At 48.6% G+C, this 9,455-nt stretch overlaps 1 pseudogene; it reads left to right on the top strand.

Annotated features, from left to right (window-relative positions):
• Nucleotides 1-8,828: 8,828 nt before the first annotated feature.
• LOC132685699 (U2 spliceosomal RNA) lies at nucleotides 8,829-8,949 on the top strand (annotated as a pseudogene).
• Nucleotides 8,950-9,455: the final 506 nt, after the last annotated feature.

Raw genomic sequence — 9,455 nt, 5'->3', positions numbered from 1 at the left:
GTTTGAGCATGTGCAAGTGGGGAGTGGGGAGAGAGACAGAGAGAGAGAGAGAAAGAGAGAAAGAGAGAGAGAGAGCGAGCCCAAGCCGGCTCCCATGCTGTCAGTGAGGAGCCTATCACAGAGCTGACTGCGGGGCTGGGTCTCATGAACCATGAGCTCATAACCTGAGCTGAAACCAAGAGCGGAACTGACTGAGCCACCCAGGTGCCGCTAGCAAACAGATGTTTAAAGTCAAGGCCGTGGGTCCTGCTGGGCCAGCACTTTGTGTAAATCTCGAGGGACAGGGGCACTTGTTCTTTAACAGATTTTTGCCGTGTATGTTTGAGTTATTGTGGGCCCTCAAAGCATGGTCCCGAGGCAGGGACCCCCACTCCTTCCTAGACTCGTGGCCCTTTCTCTCAGTGCTCATGTAGGCACGTGGGTCCCTGTGTCTCCATGGCAATGAGCTGCCAGGGTCACACCTTCCTGTCCGGCAGAGACTGGCTGGCAGAGCTCATGGAGGCTGCCCTACTCACCTTGATCTCCCCCACAGGGCATAGCACCCGGGTGCTGGGATGCAGGGAATCAGGAGCAGCAAGCTGAGCAGGCTTCTCTGAGGGCCCAGAGGGTGCCGAGTGCTGTGGTCACTCCCCACTGAGTAGAGCACAGCCTCCCTGCAGGGACACCCCCAGCTGGCTGCTCCTGGGGAAACAGCTGCAGCTGCACTTCTTCCAGGGCCCAGTGTCACTCTGAACAGAAACAGCAAGACTTCAGCTCACGCTGCTCCAGACCAGCTGAAGGTGGTGTTACTCCCCCCTACATTTTCCTCTTATTTCTATTCATCAAGTATCAGATGCTCCAAAGATGGCCTTCCAGATTCCCCTCGCCTGGTATGCACATCCCTTCTCCCATCAAGAGGTGGACATGATGCTGTGGCAGATTTGCAAGTAGCCCCTGAGAAGTCTGTCGGCATCACTTTCACTCTCAGGAAGACAGCCGCCATGTTATTGCACGCTTGTGCCAGCCTAGTGAGTGATGAGAGGCCATGTGGGAAAGAGAAGCCACCAGGACCACCGAGGTATCAGCCATGTGAGTCGGATCCCTTGGACCTTCCAGCCCCTCCAGACCCCAGGTGGATACAGCTGGCGGCCTCCAGCCCACACTACGAGGCACAGAGAACCATCCAGCTGAGCCCCATTGGCTTCCAGTCCCACAGAATCATGAGAAGCAACAAATAGTTGCTATTTGAAACCATTATATTTTGTTATGCAGCAGTAAATCTCTGAAACGCTCTCCAATAAAACTTGGAAAAATCTGATGGTCAAATGTTTAAGCACCTACTATTTGCCAGGTTCTGTGCTTGGGGCTGGGGCCACAGAAGTGAGCGAGAGACTCCCTGACTCAAGAGCTCACAGATCAGAAAAGCAAGGAGACAGCTATAGCCGAGTGGTGTGCAGAATGGATGAGCAGTAGGGAGAGCGTAGGGAGGAGAGAGAATCCTATAGCAGACAGGCAGGAATGAGGACAAGGCACCTCACCTGGTGGCTCCATCCAGCCGTAGCTGCTAGGGGAAGTCGGTGATATTCCCCACCAGGATTTTAGGTGGATGGATTTTGCCACAGATGCAGTAACAATGCTGGTTATGGATGATGTCAATGACTCACTGTGCACCAGGTGCCATGGATCCTCTCCTTGTTTTCCTCACAACTGCCCACGAAGAGGGGTATTGCTACGGCCCTATTGTATGGATGAGAAAGCTGAGGCCTCAGGAGGGAAGTGACAGGAGGGTCAGGAAGCTAATGAGGGACAGAAGCAGGACTCCAACTGAGGCTTTTGGATCCAGAGCAGAGGCTCACAGCCGTGATGCTGCTCATTGGCCTTTTCACTTAACATTTTAATTTTTTTTTTTTTAACGTTTATTTATTTTTGAGACAGAGAGAGACAGAGCATGAACGGGGGAGGGGCAGAGAGAGAGGGAGACACAGAATCTGAAACAGGCTCCAGGCTCTGAGCGGTCAGCACAGAGCCCGACACGGGGCTCGAACTCGCATACCGTGAGATCGTGACCTGAGCCGAAGTCGGACGCTTAACCGACTGAGCCACCCAGGCGCCCCTTCACTTAACATTTTAAATCAAGCACTTCCTCATGGCATTCGAATAACATCTGAAATGACATATTAATGACGGTATATAAAGTTATTTTAAAGGCCCCCCCCAAGCAGAACCCTTCTGTGTTTGCTTTGCTTCTGCATTTATGTTCCCACATCATTACATTATTTGAAAAAAGGATTTGAGGCAGACCTATATTTTTCTGAATATTGGGTTATTTCCTTAGGACAGATCCACAGAAGGGTACATAAAATACTATAATTTAGGGTTTTCTGCAAGAAATCTCTGGATGGGAAAGACAATCAATTCCCATGAGTGAGAGTCAAATCCACCCTCAGTCAGAGCAATCATTTGCACATTTTGTAGCTCTCCAGAAACACCGAGCGGTACTTCTGCACAGGACCTAGCTATAATCAGCTATAACGAAATTGCCCGTAAATTTTCCCTCAAAACTTGAAGTGAACCTGTGGCTGAGGCTTGAGAATTCAAATGTGCTCCCTGCGCAGAGACCTCAGTGGGCGTGAGCCAAAAGGAGAAGTGGCCAAGCCTCCCTCTGCTTCTTCCGCTTGCGTCAGAATCAGGCCGGCCCCTGCAACGGCTCCGTGCTGGCAGCTTGCCAGGGGAGAGGGCGGTGTGAGCCACAGTTTCTGCTGGTAATTGGTGGTGGGGATGGTGGCACCTCTCGTAAGGGGCAAAGATTGCCCCTGGGCCGGCACATCGGCACAGCCATGATGCTACGGAATCTCACGACTGCCCCATGAGCCCAGGGAGAGAGATCAGCAGTCCCTTTTTAGAAATGTGGCTGAAGGCACAGAGGAGTGGCCTGCCCTGTCAGCCCTGCTGTTTCTCAGCATTTGCTTCCCCATCTTAGGACAAGTCCCAGTGACCTGTGTGATGAGTTCTGTAGCCCCCAGGGACCACGCTGGTCCTGGAGCGTGGGAGGAGGGGGTCTTTCTTTCCATTTTCTCCCAATCTCTTATGTGATGTGATGGTAAGTTCAGCCAAACTGTGAGACAGCAGTGTTCTGGTAAATGCCTAACAACCAGCTCTCAAAAATGTGTTTGTCCTGTCTTTCTATCTGTTTGTCTATCTATCATTTCAGTTTATTACAAATTTTACCAATATAAAGTATGTGTAGCACATGATTCACAAATAACTACAGAGCATACGATTCTTGATTACAGAGTCCATTTAGCCAATTAATTCTTATGGGATGCTTTTATTACTTTTTGCTAAACTTTTGAGTCTGTAGCCAAACTAGAGTCTCAACTTCCTTTTAATGTTTTTAAGTTCATTTATTTATTTTGAGAGAAAGACAGAGCAAAGGAGGGGCAGAGAGAGGGGGAGAGAATCCCAAGCAGGCTCTGAGCTGTCAGCACGGAGCCCGACGCCAGGCTCGATCTTATAAACCGCGAGATTGTGATCTGTGCTGAAATCAAGATTCGGACACCTAACTGACTGAGCCACCCAGGCACCCCTAGAGTTTCAAGTTAACCATGATTTGACAAATAGAGTTGCCCTATGATTCACAGTGCTTTACCCAATAATTTATGGTCATTAAGTCTGATATGTAATTTACTGCTAAACTCTTTCTCAGATTATATTCATTAAGCTGAAACCATTTTTAGCTTCCGTGCTCCATATGTCAGAACTTTCCTTAGCTGTGTAATGGCTTGAGTGACTATGTTGAATGAGATACTTGTTTGCAAACACCAGAAAAATATTTCTTCAATTTTGTGCTTTTCACAACATAATGACTATAATGTAATGTAATGTAACGTAATGTAATGTAATGTACATCATAGTGTAATGACTATAGACACAGCCCAATTTAATCTGCATTATTAACAATTTCCCCACCCCTTTCCATTAAAAAAATTTTTTTTAATGTTTATTTATTTTTGAGAGAGAGGAGAGAGAGAGAGAGAATGAGAGGGCGCACACACAAGTGAGGGAGGGGCAGACAGAGAGAGAGAAAGACACAGAATCCGAAGCAGGCTCCAGGCTCTGAGCTGTCAGCACAGAGCCTGATGCGGGGCTCAAACCCACGAACTGCGAGATCATGACCTGAGCTGAAGTCGGACGCTTAATTGACTGAGCCACCTGGATGCTCCCCGCCCCCACAACTTTCTTAAATTTAATCAGTAAAATAACAAATCAAGTCCCTGTTTGTAGTATTTTTCCAGTTTCCATGGTGTAAATTCTCCCACGGTGGCCAGTTTTAAAATACCAACCACACAGCACATTATTATACAGTGTTTCCACCACACAGATACAATAACCACAGCAGCACAAGAGCAAAGTGTAATGAAATGAGTAGATTTTGAGTATTTATTGCCTTTTATTTAATATACTTTATTGAATCATTATTATTTAATGAAAAGTTTTATATAATCTAACTTTAAGGTGTTAATGACTCAGGAGTACTTTTTTTTTTAAATTTTTTTTTTTAACGTTTATTTATTTTTGAGACAGAGAGAGACAGAGCATGAACGGGGGAGGGTCAGAGAGAGGGGGAGACACAGAATCGGAAGCCGGCTCCAGGCTCTGAGCAGTCAGCACAGAGCCCGACGCGGGGCTTGAACTCACAGACCGTGAGATCATGACCTGAGCCAAAGTCGGCCGCTTAACCGACTGAGCCACCCAGGCGCCCCTCAGGAGTACTTTTCTACTCTCAGGGTCAATCACGTTTCTTGACTCTACCGTGAAGATTGACAAAACCATACTATTGTCAATGCTGTTTGTTAGCTTTCAAGTTTTTAGGGCCAACCTAGCGGCAAAGCAAGTCAGAGACTTGTAGTTAGCGAACACAAAGATTTTCAACCACGATGAATAGGAAGACAATTATATAACAAGCATAAATAAGAAGAATGGAGAGGGAGAATAACTGGTCTGTTTCTTTACCTTCCATAGCAGCTAGTGCTGTGTTAATTTAGTGCATAGAGGAGTGAACATGCCATGAAATTCATGAAGGCAACTGCCGGAGGGACATATAAAAATATGATGAACGAAGTTGGAAAGGCAGCGGCTAGAAGAAGAAAATAAAAATATAATATGAATCAGGGAGGCGTATGAGAGAGGAAGAAGACAATAGGGGAAGCATGTGAATTGTCTTGTTTTTCACTTCTGAATGTCTAAAGGCGCTGTCTAAAATTAATCCTAAAATAAAAGTGTGAGCTAAAGTCGTAATGGTATAACCATGAGAAGATCTACAGGAAATCACTCTGAGCGATTATTTGGGCAAAGCTGAACTTGATCACAGGCAAAAGAGAAGCCAGCGTTTGGTTCTTAGAAGCTGAATTTGGCTTTCATGTTCAGGTATAATTTTGTAAGTGAAAAAAAAAAAAAAAAACCCACATCGCTATTAAAAAAGTAACTTCTGCTTCCTCAGCCTGGAAGTATATATACTTTGCAGGAATCTTTTTTTACTGTGTATTTTGCTTTCGACCACATATGCAAATACCCTGAAAGGCCCGCACTCATATTTCATCTTGAATTCCACCTCCCTTGGCTCTCCAGCTCCCCGCGGCCAGCCAGGGGAATTCTGGAGTTACACTGGGGACTGGTCACATTTCGTGCTTGTTTGCACCACAGATATTCGCCATGTGCTAAACATTGCACTTTTCCAGATGGTACATTCTTTTTTTAAAATGTCTGTTTATTTGTTTTGAGAGAGAGAGATCATAGGCACGCGAGCAGTGGAAGGGCAGAGAGAGAGGGAGAGAGAGAGAACGCCCGATCTGGAGCTCGATCTTGACGAACCGAACTGTGAGATCGTGACCTGAGCCGAAATCAAGAGTTGAGCTCCCACCAGGCACCCCAACATTCTTATTATTTAATCCCTATTACCCTAAATTTATGTATAATGGAGCGGGAGGCCCAGGCAGATTAGACATCTTACTCAGAGTCCTACAGCTTAGTGGCTTAAGTTGGCAAGTTCCTGTTCTCTGCAGCAAAGGATTGAAATAGTTAAACCAATATTGGCCAGGGCATCACCCCCTTCTCCTCCCACCAGCCTCGCCCAGGAAATGCCCCCAAGCAGAACTCTGTTGACAAGTGTAGGGTGCCCTACCTACACTTTACACTCTTATTCTATTTACTTCTCATTAAGGCAAAATCTGTATGAAACAGCTGCATTTTCTTCATTTTCAGATGGGGCAACAGTCTCAGTGTAGTTAAATAATGTGCCTGAGATCACCGTTCCTGCCTGCTCCCCGCCACTCTCCTCCCAGCAGCCTGTGACCAGTCCTTCCCTCTGTCAGGCCTCATGCCTGCTGGGAACGGTGCTCCCGGGAGGGCGGGTGTCACGGCCCCACAGCCTCCTCCCCGAGCACAAGGGCTTTGGGTCTCCGATGGGGTCTGTGGCAGCCCTGCTTCTGTTGATGTTCAAAGCTCACATTGACCTCCTGCTCTGTTTCTGCAGGGCGTGTCCGGGAGCCACGCCTGAGCGGAGGCCCATGGGGGCCACAGGCCAGCTGGCAAAGTGGTTACTGAAGCATGAAGCCGGCACCTGCAGTGCCTCTGCTGCTTCCCTGTCCCCAAAGGCCACTGTCCAGAGTGGGTTGTACAAAGGCACCGAGGCCCCCAGGATGGCTGTGGAGGACCTGGGCTCTACCCTGTGACAAAGGATGCGGGACCCAAAGAACAGCCTTGGGACACGGAGAAAGGCGCCTCCCTTCCTTCCCATCATCTCGGTGCATCTTGGCGGGAGTTGGGAGGGAGGCTCCTCCACAGAGGCATCTAACCTTGACCAAGCTTCTGAGAACGGAAGCTAGGCCACTCTGCTCTTTCGGCTCCACTCTGCCGCTCTGCATAGTGATCCTAACCTCACTTAGCTCTTTCCGGACCCTCTAACCCCAGCCTCCCAGGCCTTTGGCTCCCTCTCCTCTCCTCCAGGGTCAAACATGGCAGCATCTCGTTCAAAGCACCTGCATTCCTTTCTGTCTCCTTTGGCTCCAGGAGAGGATGTACTTAGCTGCCTTGCAGCGATCGCTGTAAGGTGACCTCTTTGGGGCATGAGAATCTGGCTGGGTCCGAGCTGTAAGGATGCAGGATCAGACAGCCTTCCCTGCACCCATCCCACTCCAGCCTCCCATGTGGCTGCAGCCCAGACAGCCAGGTTTGCCCAGGGTGAGCCACCAGTGATAGTTCTGACTGGGGGACTGACCCATAGTGACCCACAGTGACCTAATCACAGTCAACTCCAGATCCCATCCGGGCCACATTTGGTTGGTCCTGGTGTTCACTGATTCAAAAGGAGGTGTGAGGGTTCAGGAACATCTGTCTCTGGGAGGCTGACCTCACGTGAGAGATGGTATTCAGGAGCCATGCACGGCTCTGTTCCACCATGGATGCTGTGGACCAGGGAAGGAGCCGGCGAGAGTCCCACAGGTGGAATGATACAGACGGCAGGAAGCAGGGACAAGAGGAATGCCACATCCTGCTTGCTCTGGCAAAGCCAGCCACTCACTTTCTGTACCTCCGGCCAAGAGCCTACCCAGTGAGGCATGTAGAGGAAGCCACCAGGCTCCTGCATGGTGGGGCTGAGGACACACCTCCCATCCAGACCTTACTTCACTAAGGACAAGGGAGAAAAGTCTGCCTCCAGAAACCGTGTCTCTGTTCTCGGACCCTGGCCTTCCTCCAAGAGGTCAAAGGCATGGTGGCACCACTGCCAGGGGGTGGCTGTCCTCATTCGGTATTTGCCCAGGGAATCAGTTCTGGTTCACAGCCAGGCCTCAGAGGGTGCGTAGCGAGTCCCTGGGTGCCACTTTCCCTCCTTCACCTTCCTGGTGACGGGCCAGGAGAGCCGCACGCAGCGCTGTCCAGACCCCCCCGCCCTGCCTGCCCTGGGAACGCGGCCTCACACACATTCCCACCTGACCCCTGGATGTCTCTGCCTTGCTGCCCACTGCTTCCTGGCCTGGCCCTCTCTTAGCCAGCTCCCAGTATGCCCATCCTCTCCGTGGGACAGACCGTCTTCAAGGAGCTTGATGCGCCAAGGTAAATTCTTCTCAGGACCTCCCTGCGGGCAAATTCTCTGTACCCAGTAAGGGTCCATTGTGGCCCAGGAAAAGCAGCCCTTCCTGGATTAGGTAGAATTTTGGAAGGACCACCATTTCGACCCTCCTCCCCTGTGGCCGTGCCACACCATCATTGTGCTGCCAGCCGTGTCCAAGATTCAGTCTGGGCCTGCCGCGGTTGTTCTGGGTGCCACACCAATACAGTGTGTGCTCCTCTCCTCCTCCGTCCCCTCCCCTTCCTTCCTCCTCACTCCCAGTCCAGAGGCTGCAGCAGTGGTTGACCTAATGTGATGACCGGAGGGCAGTCACTCCTTGCACGGCTTGGCCACGGGCACTGGTGAAATGAATGCATGCTTTACTTTTGTTTCTCCTGGTTTCCCCAGCCTGCGGGCAGCCTCTGGGACCCCACGCCCCACGGCTCAGCTCTGTCTGCTCTTGGAATCCTAGCTCTTCCCGTTGGCCCCTCCTTGGGCTCTCACTCGAGGTCTGTGTCCCTGCCTCGAGCCTGCCACCTCCTTGGGACAGACCTGTGTTGTGGCCACCTCTCCAGAGCTATGTCCCCATTGGTAGCTGCCAGCTGCTCTGTGAACCCTTTTATTTTTTTCTTTAGCATGTGTTTAATTTTTTTTTTTTTTTGCATGTAAACAATGGATTCATTTGGCTTCTATTTAGTTGTGAGAAATGATCAAATTTTATTTTTTTCTTCTATTTCTATCCACTGCTTCTCGGCTTTTTTGGCTAAGATCGAGTGTAGTATCTGTTCTTATATTTGTATCCAGTTGTCTAACTCACTTATTAGTAGTTCGTCTTTCTCCACTGATGTGAGATGTCACCTTTGAGGACACTAAATTTGCGCGTGTAATTGAGGCTTTTTCTGGATCTTCTGTTCCACTGTTTTCTCTATTTACCCATGAGAACGATGTTTCCATGATAGAAGATTTAGAGTATATTTTGATTTGTGGTATACCTAGCCTTCCCTTCTTCCTTGCTTTCTTTTTCTTCTAAAAAAGTTTTATTATGGAAAATATTTGAATATACACAAATAAAATAATATAATGAACCCATGCACCCATGGTTCAACGTCAACCTTGATCGACATTTTGCCGTTTTTGGTTCATTTATATCTTATTGCTTCCTTAATTATTTTTATAGTTTTTTAATGTAAAATGTTATGCGTGTATATTTTTATGTATATTTGCAAAATGCTCTACTTTTGTAGCTCATACCTCTATCAAAACATAAAATATTCCCATCACTTCCAAAAGTTCCTTTGTGCCTCTTTCCAGTCAGTATCTCATTCCCAGAGGCAACCAATGCTCTGATCTTTTTTTTTTTAACATAGGC

Source organism: Panthera onca, chromosome D2 (assembly GCF_046562875.1).
Source record: "Panthera onca isolate mPanOnc1 chromosome D2, mPanOnc1 haplotype 2, whole genome shotgun sequence".
Classification (NCBI taxonomy): domain Eukaryota; kingdom Metazoa; phylum Chordata; class Mammalia; order Carnivora; family Felidae; genus Panthera; species Panthera onca.
The sequence above is the reverse complement of the archived record's forward strand: the minus strand, read 5'-3'. Positions and strand labels throughout refer to the sequence as shown.